This window comes from Sphaeramia orbicularis, chromosome 15 (genome assembly GCF_902148855.1).
Source record: "Sphaeramia orbicularis chromosome 15, fSphaOr1.1, whole genome shotgun sequence".
NCBI classification, from domain to species: domain Eukaryota; kingdom Metazoa; phylum Chordata; class Actinopteri; order Kurtiformes; family Apogonidae; genus Sphaeramia; species Sphaeramia orbicularis.
The window spans coordinates 42,118,638-42,133,978 of record NC_043971.1 but is presented as its reverse complement, the minus strand read 5'-3'; the positions used below and the strand labels follow the sequence as shown (position 1 = coordinate 42,133,978).

The following is a 15,341-nucleotide window of genomic DNA, read 5'->3' as shown; positions in this document are numbered from 1 at the left end:
ATTACAGCTATTATCATTAGTTTATCAGTGTAATTTTGGTATTTTGCAAGGTGTTGCACGTAGGTGTTGAACTAAACTTTTTATGTCATTAATACAGGTTTAAGTGCACTTACAGCAATACTTTAGCATCTGTCCATACAAGGTGTTCAGTTTTAGTCTAGAACCTGCAGAGTTTGTGTCGTGTGTTGTTTTGCTTCCATTTCAGAAATAATGGCAACAAGCTAGAGCAAAGTCAGTAGTCAGACAGCTGATGTCTGAGCTCCAATGTACAGTGAGTGTGATTTGCACTGCACACAAAACTCCAACAAATTAGACTGCAATCTAGATAACTCATGGAAACATTCGAGCTCTATGTACAGGAAAAACCGAGCTGGTGTTTACTTCATCTAGATGTCAATATTTAATCATTTCAGCCCAAAATGATGCAAAAACTAAAGTTTCTCATCAGATACAACAGTACAGAGCCATCATTCCCAGTCTTCGCCTCCAGAAACCAGAGAAAACTAGACCAAAGTCTGGTGTTAACTCGCCTACATTTTATATGAGGGGAGAAAACTGTGATTCAGATTGTGGATCGTGATTTTTGCCTCAAAAACCCATATGTCTGTCATCCACTTGTATAATATGCTCAAAGTATTTAATTGTATAGGGGCTGGCCAAGGGAAGATTAACATCCAAATCAAAAAATACATTTAAAATCACCTTTTGAAGACTTATATATTTTGAAAGTACATTACTTCTAGTGTCCAGCACAAGTTTTATTTTTCAGAAAAATCTTTTAAAAATACTTAGATGGCATTATATTTATGTTTGCATTATTTGTCCGATCCTCTTTTATTGGACCTATACTATACTTATCATAAGTTGTAAGGTCAATTTAAAAACCTTTTGCTACGCTTTTTACAGTGGTTACAAATATCTAATAAAGTGAGATAAATATATGCTAAAATGTATTACATTAGTTTATTGAGGTATTTGTCTTTGTAGATACTATATATGCCGTGTATAAACTAATACACATGCTAAAAAAACAATTGAAACTTGTAATTATTCTCCCTTGTCCATCCGTTACAGAAACACTTAGCAAAACTCTTGCTATTTTATGCCCTTTTATATTAAAAAAATACAAAATGTTTGCTGTTTTGCAAAATAGACACCCTAGAGGTCCAACAGTAAAGATTTTACAGTTTTATGAAAATTGGAATTGCACTTCAACCCTTTCATGCATGAATTATGAGAACCTTAGTTGTTTTGTTTTTTTTGTTTGTTTGTTTTTTTGAGTGTTTTAATTCTTCCTTAGGTATGAAAAAACCAATGAGATTGAGGGGTTTTTTTTCATAGATTTACAAAAATGTCCACTCAGCTACACTATGAATTTTATTCTTGAAGCAAAGAAACATGTATTTAAAATCCAATATGATAAAGTGATATGAAAACAGTGAAATGAAACCATGTTTAATGCAGCTAATCTAATGTTTTCTCACATTTTAACATATTCTAATACTAGTTATTACTCACTTCATGGAGATAATATGCAAAAAATAACAATTAACAATTGATTTTCATTCTAGAACCAATCAAGAACAGCAAAGTTACAGTAATGGTATGAATTGCAGTTTATGAGATGATGCATAAGCGTCCACTGGGTTGGCTGATATGGAACTAAAACAACTAAACCCATGAATATACAAGAAAACAGCTGTAGAATAGCTGTCCACTGTAGTGACCACTATGCATGAAAGGGTTAAGGCAGGTTTTATAAAGTGATCAAAAACAGATGTTAATTTTCTGTCCATCCGTTACCGAGGGGTTTTTACTATTTTTAAGCCAGAAAATTGGGTTAAAACATTTTTTTCAATCACACATCTAAAAGTGCTCATTATTCCCTGCAAAATGAGGTATCATTCATCTTTCTACCATAAATAGCTGTGAAAGTCAAACAAAAAAGTAGTAAGGCTGTCCATTTGGTACCGCTTGGCCAGCCCCTATAGCATGTTAATATCACCTCTATATATTATCCCACTTGTATATCCACCTGTAAAATATGTCCATAATCCATACATTATGTCTCTACCACTTCAATACTGTATACTGTAATGTTTATTACTCTTTATATAACAATCCATATAGTATATTTATAGCACTCCAAAATCGATCCTGTACTGTATATTATGTACATACCGTCTACCGATTGCACTTGTGGTTAGATGCTAAACTGCATTTCGTTACCTTGTACCTGTACATGTGTAATGACAATAAAGTCGAATCTAAACTTATCTAAAAAGCTCATCATTGGATCTTTTAGTCAGATCACCCAGACCGACATGAAATCTACGTTATCGCACGAACATGGCTTTACTGTGTTCACCAATCCTTGTCCCAGTTTCATAGGAATTACACTCCTATATAACTACATCCAATCACGTCTTGCTCTGAACATAATGCTGCACACATTCCATTGCCCTGTGAATAAAATCAATATCCAACATATTTTATTGTTTCCTCACCCCTGCAGGTATTTAGTTTGAGCAAAAAAGAAATATCATGACTTGGTTAAAATACTGAAAAGTCATCTTTCAAAACTGTTCTGTATTATACCAAACCCTGGAATATTTCTCTGACAATGACCAAGTGCCATTAGTACCTAAATCTAACAATGACAACCAATAAGTAGTTACACATGCATATTATTTCTAATACATGTGGTCCAAAGGCACAGTGAGAGATCAAACCACACAAACAATACTGATATATTTATGAAGAAATGTAGATATGAAACACATTTTTGGTTCATAAACTTTCAAATTATCTGTGGTTCGCAGAAAATGAACAAGAGTAAGATTTTAATGAAGTTGAAAAACTCTGTACTAAATTGACATTCCCTTATTTTCATGAGAAATGTTAACGGTGTTTTGCTCAGTACACCAATCTTGTATCTGCCAAGTGTAAAATCTACAAAAAACACTTTTTTGGAAATAAATGCCTCTTTAATCAAAGCATGGTGGCTGTATTCTATTCTCCAAGTACTGACACTGGCCACAAGCCTCTCGGTTGGGACTGGCTTTTTTTTTTTTTTTTTTTTTTTTTGTTAAACAAAGCCAAACAGGATCCTGCACAGCTCCTCATAAACAGCAGCTGCAGACTGCTCAGTTCCCAGTTCCTCCCCGGTCGCCAGCCCGGGAGGGTCCAATCAAAACCAGCCACATTAACTGCCTCAGTTTGCCTTTGCGTGCCAAGTCTGCTCCATTAAAAAAGAAAAAAAAAAAAAAACTAAGCCAAAGATGTGTGCACAATCACTGAGCTGTGGATTAAAACAAAAATCTGTTTACCTGTGTGAACTTTGACCTCTGCGGTGCGGCTGCTGCTGCTGTTAAGGTCGCTGCCCCCTCCCCCACCCCGCCCTTCATGTATTCCTCACGCTCGGTCCCTTGCTGACCCCTCCTTAAGTGGTGGTCTGAGGGGAAGACAGAGGGAAAAAAGCCGGTTAAATTTCTTTTAATGGATGGCCAAGAGAACTAGGTTCAGACAGAGGACAAATGTATCACACAGAAATACACACCGGTGTTGAAAAATGTATGCAGGAAGCCATGAGGGAGTTTGCTATACTGCCCCATTTACTCTACCTCCTAACCCTGCCTGAGAGCCAATGAACCAATGAACAACTGCACCACCCATCACACTGCTGTGCCTGTATACTGCAGCAGTCCTGTATACCAACACCACCACCGCCACTACCACCACTTCCACCCCAATCAGACCCTACCCCCACTGCACAGGAACAATGTCCTTCCTAAAGGTTATCAGCAGCCCTGCGCTTGGTCAGCCCTCATCCTGAGTCCATTACACACAGAGCTGTGAGTCTCACTGCTTTAATACACCTCTTTTAGTCTCCCCTCACTGCTTCGCTGCAGCCCTTTTTGCAGGCTGACACAAATCCAGCCAATCCAGTATAGGCCCAGTACACACACACACACACACACACACACACACACATACACACAGAGGTAATGGGATAAGCCAGTGCACTACCATTCACAAAGTTAAACCTAGAACACACTTAATTCTGGAAACTGTTACTGCCATGAATGTGACATCTCCCATTAAAGACGTATTGCAAAAATACATGAAAACAACCCTTTAAAGTACTTTCTATACGGTAAAATAACACACAGAGTATATAAAAGTGGAAGTCACCAAGATGCTGCCTACTGGTTTGTGGGCTACTGAGGCAACTTAGGAAAAGGTGATGAGCTGAGGAAGGGTGGCGAAGCTATTGTTAACTCTTCAAGTAACCAACTAAAAACACTAACTGCACTGCAAACTACAAAATGGTACAGTGAAAATCACCCAGCAATTTCAGCTAATTGCTAATTGTAAACTAACACAGCTGTCTGATAACAGTAAAGAATATATTAATTTGGTGGCTTGCTGACAGCAATATAGCATTAATGCTAATATTATGTTATACCAACATGCCAGGTATTCCAAGCCATGATTGCGTCCTCTTAAATAATACAAAGAAAATAAAGTACAGTAACTCTACCACTAACTTACCAAAAACACTGAGAACACTACTAAGTGGGGAAGAGTTATGATAAATACTGCAAAGTATTTTTAGCTTCTAAATGTTAACACAAAGTTTATATTGCAGCACTACAGTAACTGTGATGATTGTGACAAATAATGCAATAATTAGCAGAGTACGTTGTAGATCATAAAATACAATACTGAATTATTGTTGCCATTTGCTTAGTTATGCTGGAGGTTCACGTAGTAAAAGCTAAGGTTGTTTCACCTTGAATAACACACAAACATAAAAAGAATATGTATATTCATTGTTTATTAGCTGGTATCATTATTTTCATAGGAACTCTACTGCTAAATATGTACAAAAAACAGCCAAACTGCCAACTACAAAAAGTTTTGCTTCTTGCAAATGTTAACACAAAATATATATGCCATAACACCATAAAGTACATAACTATGATAACTGTTACATATAAAATACAATAAAGCATTCCTATATGAAACATTAAGTAGCTGGCTAGTAGGCTGGGCATATTATACAATATTAGATAATTGTTGCCATTAGCTTATTTATGCTACCAGGTGAGTATTTCTCGCCATGGTAGTTTTCCCCTTGAATAATTCACACAACTTGAGTGTTACCATTTCACATGTATCACACTATTTCAAACTACTGCTAACTACTAAGTAGGAAGAGTTGTGAAAAGTAGCAAAAGAAGTTTATCGTTAAATGTGAATATATACAGTATGTAACACTATACAGGTTATAATTATGACAACTGTGACATGTAAACACACTCATTAACAATCTAGCTACAAACACTGAATTATTGATGCCATTAGTTTAACAGTCAAAAGAAAATTTGAAAATTTTCATATTTTCTTTGACTGTTTTAACTAGTGTTGGCATTTTAAACGCTTCTTCAAATGTAAGCTAGCTTAACATTTTGTAATGTCATATTTCTTTATCTACTTACTACCACCCATGTTGTGGTGTTGAACTTAACCATAATTCTATCATTTTCCAGTAATAAAGAATTTCAGGTGAAGTTTATAAAAGGTGAGTGTTAGTAGCAGTCCTTACAACTCATGGACCAAATGCACCACATTCTTATTTTCTCCATTTTTTCATTTGAGCTGCTCATGTCACCAATTTTCCAAAACGTGCCAATAGTCTTCAAGTGCACTTTTAACCAGAGCAACAAGTCATCTTAGGGTAAAATAAAGATGCTCATTTCTCTCATAAACAGGGTTAAAAATCTGAATTCTATATTTAGGTTTAATATCTCTTAACACCAACATCTTAAAAGACAATAAACAGATGGAGGAGCCCAGGAGGAGGGGAGGGGAGGGGGGGGGGGGCAGTGGTGGGGCCCCCCATTTTTCTTAACACCTGCTCATTCATTTAATCCATGAAAAGAAGGGGGGTCAGCGCATACTGTGGGAAGAGGGGTTGATTTTGGACTGAGGCCAAAAAGAAGAGGACAGGGCGGAGGAGAAACCCATAAATACACGGGGAGCTGAGCAGGTGTCGCAGACAAATGTGATTTACAGGGTCTATGTCCCATTCAGCGCTGACAGGTAAGCCTATTAGGTTGATATTACCGAGCTATAACACGCACCAATGGAACCTCTTAAAATGTGTGCGCAGTAAGGTGATGGGCTTTAAGAAAAAAGATTATAATATCACATTATTAAGCTGGTCATACATTCAGTTCTGAAAATTAAATAATTATACTTTTATTGAGTTACAAATTATTTCAAGGTAAGACCATTTAACACCCACAAGAGGAGGCTGCAGCGTGTTGAGCTTTCTTGAGGTTGGTAAAAGACCAGCATGGTTTTATTACAAGCAAGATAAGATTTTATTCCAGTGTGAGTGTGGTGGTGGTGGTGGTGTGTGTGTGTGGGGGGGCTTTTTCCCGCTCACATACTAAAATGATATCATGCTTTGATGCCAAAGAGCTGAGGAATGAGCTAAATACTGACATGGTAGTGCATTTCTGCATATTGGAAACTGCCAGGGAGCAATCACTGAAGAATGCAAACGTTTATAAGAAACTAAATGCACTAGAACACCAAGCGGGGATCTGCAATCGAGTTTCACTTGTAATACTGCACGAGAGACACGAGACTACAAGAAAATTGCTACCACTTGAGCGGCACACTACAGATGGTGTTGAGAGCAACACAGCATAAAGAAATGTGTTCCTTAATAATGTGGTGAATATTGCAGTCAAAAGCTGAGTGGTTCATAGCTTCTGCAGTCTCCAGCTCTGTCTCTGTCAGGAGTACGAACTCTTTCATCCCGGATATAAGAGGCTGCAGTAAAACCCTCAAAGAAACTAATCGTGTTAAATGAGGTTTGTGTCTGTATCCATGACTTTTGAGTGTGTCTGTGTGTCTTTGCTGTGTGGGGGGTTTATAGGTGCCTCCCAGGGAGTAAAACTTCTGTCACCTTTGAATCTAAACTCGGTGTCGACTCCCCAGATCCAGTCTCCTTGTGTTTCAGTAATCTCACTTGGCGTTACTCTCTTAACACTTCAATCCTGGTAATCGTATCTGATGATGTGGTTGTTCATTGACTCAGATAAACCAATTTTCTGCGCAAAGTCATTTAAGTGATTCAAATGCCGCCCATGACAAAGCCCGAGTTTGCCTGTTAAAAGCCCTTAACACCACTACGTTTACTTTAGCTTCCTGGTGGGAATCCTAGTCTCAAGCGGCTGCTGTGCTCATACAAAAGATTCACTTCGCATGCCTGTGTGCACATATACAGTACACACACACATACACACAGACGCGCACACACACCTTATCATCCGAGGTCGAGGAAGCAGGGGGGCTATAAAAGCCAACCTCATCTCCTTAAAACAGGCAGGGCTGTCCCTGGGCATCTTAACACAACTCATCAACTGTTAAACCAGAGAGAGAGGGAGAGCAGTAAAAATCAATGCCCCCCAACACAGCAAACAGCAGTCAATGATGTTAGGCTGAAGGAGGGAAGAGCGAGAATCTGCAGCAGTGTCTGGATGAGGTGAGGAGGAGGAGGAGGAGGGAGGGAAAGGAGAAATGCCGTAGCTAAAAGCAGCAGGCTAATATATGTAATTGATTACCTCTATGCAAATAGAAGAACTTTAAAACCAGAGAACGCAATTTAAAGCTGCGGTGTCTTTGGAATCGATTGGCACTGGAAGCGAGAGAAGCCATTTCCCTCTAGCCAAGATAAAACACTTTACTATGAGCTGTCAGATACTTATCAGGAGGAAATTAGCACAGGAATACCATTTTCCCAAAACAAACAGGTCAAATGTTTCTCCTGCTTGAGTGGTCTCTCCCTCTCCTTCACTCTCTCCTGCTCTGATATCATCATCTGTTATTTCCTCCTGTTTAAATGCCAACAGTGAGGAGGCTGCGTTTCATTCAAACACACCATTTGTAATAAAACCCCATGCAGGCGGGCCCCTGTGCGCCAGCAGGAGCGAGCTGTTGTTTGAAACGGAGAAGATGAGGTCTCCGGTTGGCCCCGGCCCCGGAGTCCGCCAGCGCCCGCACGTACCGATGCACAGCGACTGACGCAAGTCCATCCCAGAATCTGTGAGCCAGATCTTACCAAAACAATATTTGTGTTTTTGGCCTGCAGTCTGTTCCTGGCTGAAGAGGGAGAGAGGAACAAAAAAAAAAAAACTGAAAAAGAAAAACACAGCGCGGAGAGCACAAAGGGATGTTACAGCAGGCAGCAGCCCACACAAGACAGTCTTGGAGAGAGGAGAGGGCAGCCCGGCGTCAACATCAACACCGATTCTGCAGTCATCACTCAGCAGGTAATTATGATAACAACGTGTTCCCTAGACAACCTCGCTGTGATTTAGTTTCCGAGCACTTACCCTTCCTAAAATCTCCTCCCGATAACATCCGATATGATTACAAAGTCAAGATCTTTTTCAAGGAGCGCCCACTTATGTGCCTTTAATTTGGTTTGTAGTAACTCTCCCTCTTGTGAATACTTGGGGATACTTCGTTACGAGGTTGCACCGATGTGATTTTCATAACATTTTTCCAAAATACCATGACATAAATGAACCTCACCTACCAACACTGCCTGTTCTCCAGAGCTCCGCTGCCTGCTATTACCTCTGATTGTAAACACAGCCTTGCCACATGGGGAAATACATCATTTCATTGTGTCTGTTATCATCCTGCTCTAACAGTGGGAGTTTGGCCTGAATGGAATCGGCGGTGTTGACCCTGTGATTACCTCTGCGGTGCAGCATTTTCCTTGGCTGTCATCACAGCCGACCCTTAAACAGCCAGCGCTGCTCTGCAACAGGGCCAGGCTGTTGACATACTGAAGACATTTAAGATAATCCCGGAGATGTCTCTGTGTTTTCCAAGATTATATCTTCAAAGGGGAAACACGGCCGGCAGCCTCTACTTGAAAGGGAGAGAGACGAGGAGAGCTCTTGTTCTGAAGGAGGGGGAGGAATAGCTCAAGAATGCAATCATGGTTTTGGAGTGGGAGAAGGCCTGTCCTGGCTAGCTGAGCCAGTGGGAGGGTGAGAGGACTGAGAGGGCGGTGGCAGTGGAGAGCAATCAGACATGGGAGAGAAAACACACCTGCTGGAAGGACCTAAACAGAGGGAGGTAAAGAGACGACTCTCACCTGTGTGACCTGACAAACGCTGTAAATTACCCAGCTGCCCTCTGGCCCAGCCCTGCCTTTCCTAACGTTCAGGATGGTTAAATGGTCGTTCTGTGAAGCATATACACTACAGATAACCAAATATCTTCTTTCACTCTTTGATATCTGTCGTCTTGGGAAATCACTACACATCTGTTATGTAATATTTTTGGGTTTTTTTGTTTTGTTTTTTATGATTAAAAGGAACAAAACATGTTTTTTGGAATGTGTTCAAGAGTAACATAAAAAAAATATACATCAGTGGCAGGGTGTTTTCCAGGTGGCTACTTCCATCCAAATTTTGTGTCAAATCCAGATTTTGACAAACTTTGATGGGTCTCTGTTAAAAAACAAACAAACAAACAAACAAAAAACACTTATCTGTACATTTGTCAACTTCTTAAGGTTTACCATCCAGGTCTTTTTTTTTTTCTTTCAGACTTCCAACACATTTTTGTGCCTGTAGCTGAGTGGATAGTAAGATCAATAAATCTGTGATCACAGCAACATTGTCACATATTCCTTGATTTTCATTTACTTGGTGAAATTGTTTGATAAAGGAACAGTAAAAGTAGTTACCATATTGTTGATAACTTTAATTTTCTTCAGCTATGCGTTGCAATTATTAGAAAACCTAAATGCCATTGAAAACCTGAGCCAGTTAAAGGGCACCTCCATCTCATTTCGAGTCAGGAAAAGCTCTGAATGCCAACTTCACATCTATATGAGGATTGAAACAAGCAGATTCAGTGAGGCTAAATCATTGTGTATAGTATCTTGTGTTGAAAACAACTGATCAAACATCACTGACTCATCTTTCATTTTCTGCTATCCGACAGCTCTACACTTCTGGTGAGGCAGAGGAATTCATCACTTTTAATCACAACGCTGCTTTGTACACACCTTTGTTTTTTGTTATCGCCTTTACTGACAAACTTAAAACATAATCGCCCATGTTGCTCTCATCTATCAATCCAACCACACTCCTCATCAGGTTGTGGCAGCTGCATCAATTCAGTGTTGAAGTTAAAAGGTAAAGAGAAATGATTTGGAAAAAATGACACTTCACTTTGCTTGTGTGGTTTACATTTCAAAAACAGATGGAAAATTGCTAAGACAGTGTAAATAACAGTACTTTTGACAAGCACACTGAACTTTTATGACAAAAGTGCAGGTTTGGTAAATTAAGAAACATTCCCTGAGGGGAGATCTGTCCTCTACATGGGACTATTTAGGACGTTCCCGTCCCTCAGTGAGCACCGGAGCTCTGTCAAAGTTATCCACATTTGATCACAATTTAAAAAACAGTTCAACTTTAGAGCTGTAGCTATAGATCATTTATGCAATCAATTAATCTATCAATTATTTTCTTCATTTGGATTCGATTAAATGACTGAATTGAATAGGTGAAAAAAAAGTCAAAATGTGAAACGACAAAGCATATTTTAAAAAATCTACATAGAAATAACAATAACAGAAAAAAATTATATATATAAAAGGTCCATAGGTAAATAGAAATATATAACAATAAAAAAAAGGAGATCTACAAACAATATGTGCACTGCAGTCTTCAACACATCTGTATATAACTTATTAACTTACTAACAACTTAAGACAGAACTAACATACAACCATGTGGCAATCCCTGCATCATGTGCATCACAGTAAGTGTCTGAAACGTGACAGTGGAACCAGGTTTCTAATTGGCAGCAAACTTAAGGACATGAAGCTTCAATTCAGTAAAATCAATATCAATTTTTTTTTCATTGATTCAAGTTAATTTATCAATTAATCATTTCAGCTCTATTCAGTTCAACTCCAACTTGTTCACCTCACTTGTTCACCCAGATCAAGGTTGTCACAGTTGTTGGACTCAGATGCCACAGTTGTTGTCCAGCGAATGCAAAAACCCAATGCATGGTGGGAAACACCTGGTTGGCCCCTAATGGAACAGCTGATTTACTGAGAGCTTTGAGCAGAAGCGTAAATGTTGAGCTTTTTTTAGATTAAGATATAATGAGACTGGCTGGTGTTGTCAGGATTTATTCAAAGAACAAATTCAAAGAACAAACCTGTTTATGCACAGAAAATCTTTGTTTATGTTGAGCTTTTCAGTTACTAGATCAGCTCCTATATGTCTGTGTCTCATACAGACTTTGGACAGTTGATTAAGTTGTCATTCCTCTTGGACAAAGAATAATTTTGAATGAGTTTGTGCACAATCGCTTTATAAACACAGGGATTCAGAGTACAGAATTAAATTTTTCTACAACTGATAAATACTTCATGGTCTGAAATAACAACAACTGTGATTATTCCAGTCTTTGTCTATCTCCGGATTGTAAACTGTCAGACTTTTAGCTCCTCCTGCTGCTGTCGCCTCCTGCTCTTATCTTCTTTCATTTCATCCTGTGACTTCACTCCTGCATTGCTTCTACACAGCTCTCCCTTCACTGCGCGTTTCACATAGCGCGTCACCACGGAGCACTTTTTACTCTTTGGTCATCGTCAGCGGGGATCAGTGAGCTGATGCTGATACAGCTGGTATTAGAAGCGCTGAGTGAAATGTATCACACAGAGTTTGTTTAAAAAAAAAATAGGGAGTAAAACAAAAATGAAGAAAATCTGACTCATATCTGCAACAAATGTCATCAGTGACGTCCTCTGTGCCTGTGAGCACCTCTTCATTATGACTCACGGAAGTGTTCACTAACATGGCTCTGACGGACATGAAAATCACTCAGCAGTATCCTTTCCAGACGGTGACCGGTGCTGTGAAAACACCGGTGCTAATTATAGGTAAGAACACTTAAACACACAACCAAGAGGGGTGAAGTAAAGAAGGGACAAGCACTTCATTTCAAAAATAACCATCTGCTGTGGCGAGTTAGGAAAAAGAAAAAAAAAAGCAAAACAGTCTTCTTCAGTCCTGTTTTTTTTTTCTTGATGACTTCATGAGTGAGTCAGCGACCAGAGTCCAGTGCTGGGATCAGAAAGCACAGAGTGAGGTCTGTCTATTATCAGCTGCACATACTGTACGCCATGAGCAGGCAGAAACAGCCTGACAAAGAGGCTAAAGTCACACAACCACCAGAAGGCTATTTTTGAGCTGCACAAGAGGAGGAAAAGGGAGGAAAACAAATATGTCATCAGCAGGAGGCCCGGACTGAAGAGACACATCAGTTGAATCATAGCTGAGTCGCACAGACGTGGACTTATTTTAGCATGAGCGCCAATACATGGCGGTGTCGGTGTAGACAGACAAAGCAGCAGCAGTCCCTCTGATGGAGCTCTGCGGTGGGCCCCTCCTCTGTCCGTCTCTCCAGCCTCACTGGCCACGGTTGAAAAATTAATGCAGCAAACTGACAACACTTAGGGCCTCCCTCTGCCTCTTTCTCTCCCCTCTTGTACCAAACAGGATCAATTACCCAAGCAGGGCTCCACTCAGTAGCGCTAAAGAAACAAGAGGCACTCTCCATCGCAGCTGTGTGTGTATGTGTACGTGTGTGTATATGTGCGCGCACGTGCATGAGTGTGTGTGGGGAGCAGCCAGGCTTTATGATGAGCAGAGAGAGGAGGAGGAGGTGGTAATAGTCTGTTTGCTTCTCTCTAATGACAGCAGCAGAGTGGATTAGTGAGCCTCCTAACCCATCAGCATCACTCCTCCCAGTAAGTGACAGAGCATGTAAATAACAAGTTGTGGCCACTAGAAGGGAAGGAGAAAAAAAAAAAAGACGGCTGATAAACCAAGAGAAAGTCTTGTCTGGGCGTTTCGCGTGTGTGCACCTTCATTTGTATGCAGGTGGAGATTTCCAGGAGTTCCATTTCTACAACATCAGCCAAGTTATTCAAATGCAGCACATCTGACTGGAGAGGATAACATAAAGAAAGGCATCAGCAGAAATGGCAGCAGGCAGTAATCCCCCGGCCAGGCCACTTGTGTTTGCCACGCAGGCAGGAAGGCAGCGCTGTCAGTGGCAGCACCCGTACAGGCCTTATCAGTGGCAGCCATAGGGCTCTTCTAATAACCCTGCTGATGCTCGGCAATGCAAGGCCAGACAGACAGACAGATGGATGGACGGACGGATGGACAGGCAGGCAGGTTTCACTTCCCTCTTAACCAAAGCGTCTGTGTACCAGGTATTAGCCATTTCTTTCACAGTGTAATGTTCACACAGCTCCATACCACACTATGAAAGACGTGGATGCAGCCACCGTGACATCACTCATTATTTTAGGGACTACTGTTTTGATACCTTGGGTTTGGCATTTTGGCTTTTTGGGCCGAGGGATGAACATATTTAGACAAGAGGGTGGAGTAAAACAGTGTTAGCTTGAGTGAGTGGTGAATCGCAGCGAGCTAATGTTCACAAAGCTACTAATTACTTAAAAATGCAAAATGCACTGTTAACTGAGTTATGTTTAACAGCTAAAAATAATACACAGAGTAGTTTTTCAACAATATCACTACATATTAATAGTAATTTCATTTTTGTCTAAATGGCATGATTAGCATGCTAGCCGACTGACAATATAATGCGAACCAAATTCTTGCTAACAATAGGCTAGTTAAAGTTATGCTAAAATAAAATGTATCGTAATTAAGTACCAGTAAACTTGATGAAAATTTTGTGGTACAATAATGCAAACTTGTTAACTATAACTACAGTGGAGGTGTTTGCCTTTATTTGAATAAAAAGAAGCACTAAATGTCCAAATCACCAAGTAAGCTAGCTACAAAACACACATAGCAGCTAGTCACTTGTGACAGCACCCCTACTTATATATAACTTATACCTTAATAGAATTACTGTATGTTTGTTCTGTAAACATGTAAAAATTCACTCTTTGTACAGTCGTTGTGAATAAGTAAAAAAGCTATAGACACCAAATCTGATGTTTTGTACAAGGCTGTAACATGTATTTCTGGTCTAAAATTTTGACATGGGGGTCTGAGGGCATTGAGTCATTTGATCCTTAATTGACCATTCAAAGACCTGCACGTTTTAACCCTTAAATGTTGACTTCACTTATCAGCTCTAGTTTTCTCACTTGATTTCACTGTCCTGAATGCACTTTCCTCAGTGTAATCCTCACAGCTTCATGCTTGTTGCCACGTAAATAAGTCATTTCATCTAGTGTTGACCGCCCCACCTACAGTACTAACCCTGCACACATACACACACACTCACACACTTTGCTTTTATGACAGCTTTGTCTAAACTCAGGCCATCAGTGCTGCTGCTCCGCTACGAGTGTATCTGACTTCAGCATCATTATCGCCATTCAAAAGGTCAAGCACGGTGCTTCCAGCCTCTTCTTTGTGATTTATGCCTTTGTGCTATTTCCTCTGTTCACATTAATCTCCATCTGTAAATCTAATCACACTGCCTCACCGTCACAGCTCCTGGTGCTCTGAGGACAGAAGCAATGGCCAACAGGAAACAGCTTATGTAAATATACCTCTGTTGACACAAGACGGGCAGCACACGGTGTCTTGCTGCAGTTACGAGACACACGGAACATGTTACAGATAAGGACAAGTTTCACTTTGGCTGCTGGGTCTTTTCATTTCCCGTCGCCGTGCTTTGCTCTAGATACACTTTACCATCTTGATGCGCTACTTATTTCTCTGATCATCTTAAGGGATCACTGCAGCTGAAACAAAAAAACCTACAGGCACAGTGCTGTTAGGGCATTTGTAGTCAATGAGTAACTCTAATATTGACACCAGAAAAATAGCATGTCACTTTGATGACGCAAAAACAGCTTGGTCAAATGGAAGTTATTGCATGCCTTCTTGTGCAAGATAATAATCATTACCAGCAGAAAAACTCCACATTCACTTTAAAGTGTACCCATACTGGTCATGCTTACGACATTAATTGTGCGTTGTGTATTACTTATGAGCAAGAGAGGCGCAAATTCAGATTAAAAAAAACAAAAAAACATCATAAATGCACCACACGGGACCTTTTTATTATGTGTATTACAGGTGGGGACAGAACCTTTGAGAAGTAGCCATTGCCAGTCGAAAGTGATTTACCAGCGTTAATTACGGGTGATCAGTGTGAGTAAACAAGCAGCAGTCAGTGAGTGAGATTGAGTGGAAAGCACGTGTTCACGCTCGTTG

At 40.0% G+C, this 15,341-nt stretch overlaps 1 protein-coding gene across 2 annotated transcripts in view; it reads right to left on the bottom strand.

Annotated features, from left to right (window-relative positions):
* zmiz1a (zinc finger, MIZ-type containing 1a) overlaps positions 1-15,341 on the bottom strand; it is a 150,200-nt gene that overhangs the window by 108,809 nt on the left and 26,050 nt on the right. For both annotated transcript variants that reach the window (XM_030155484.1, XM_030155486.1), the window contains exon 2: positions 3,330-3,454. The gene's annotated coding sequence lies outside the window, so the exon portion shown is untranslated. The remainder of the gene's footprint in view (positions 1-3,329; positions 3,455-15,341) is intronic.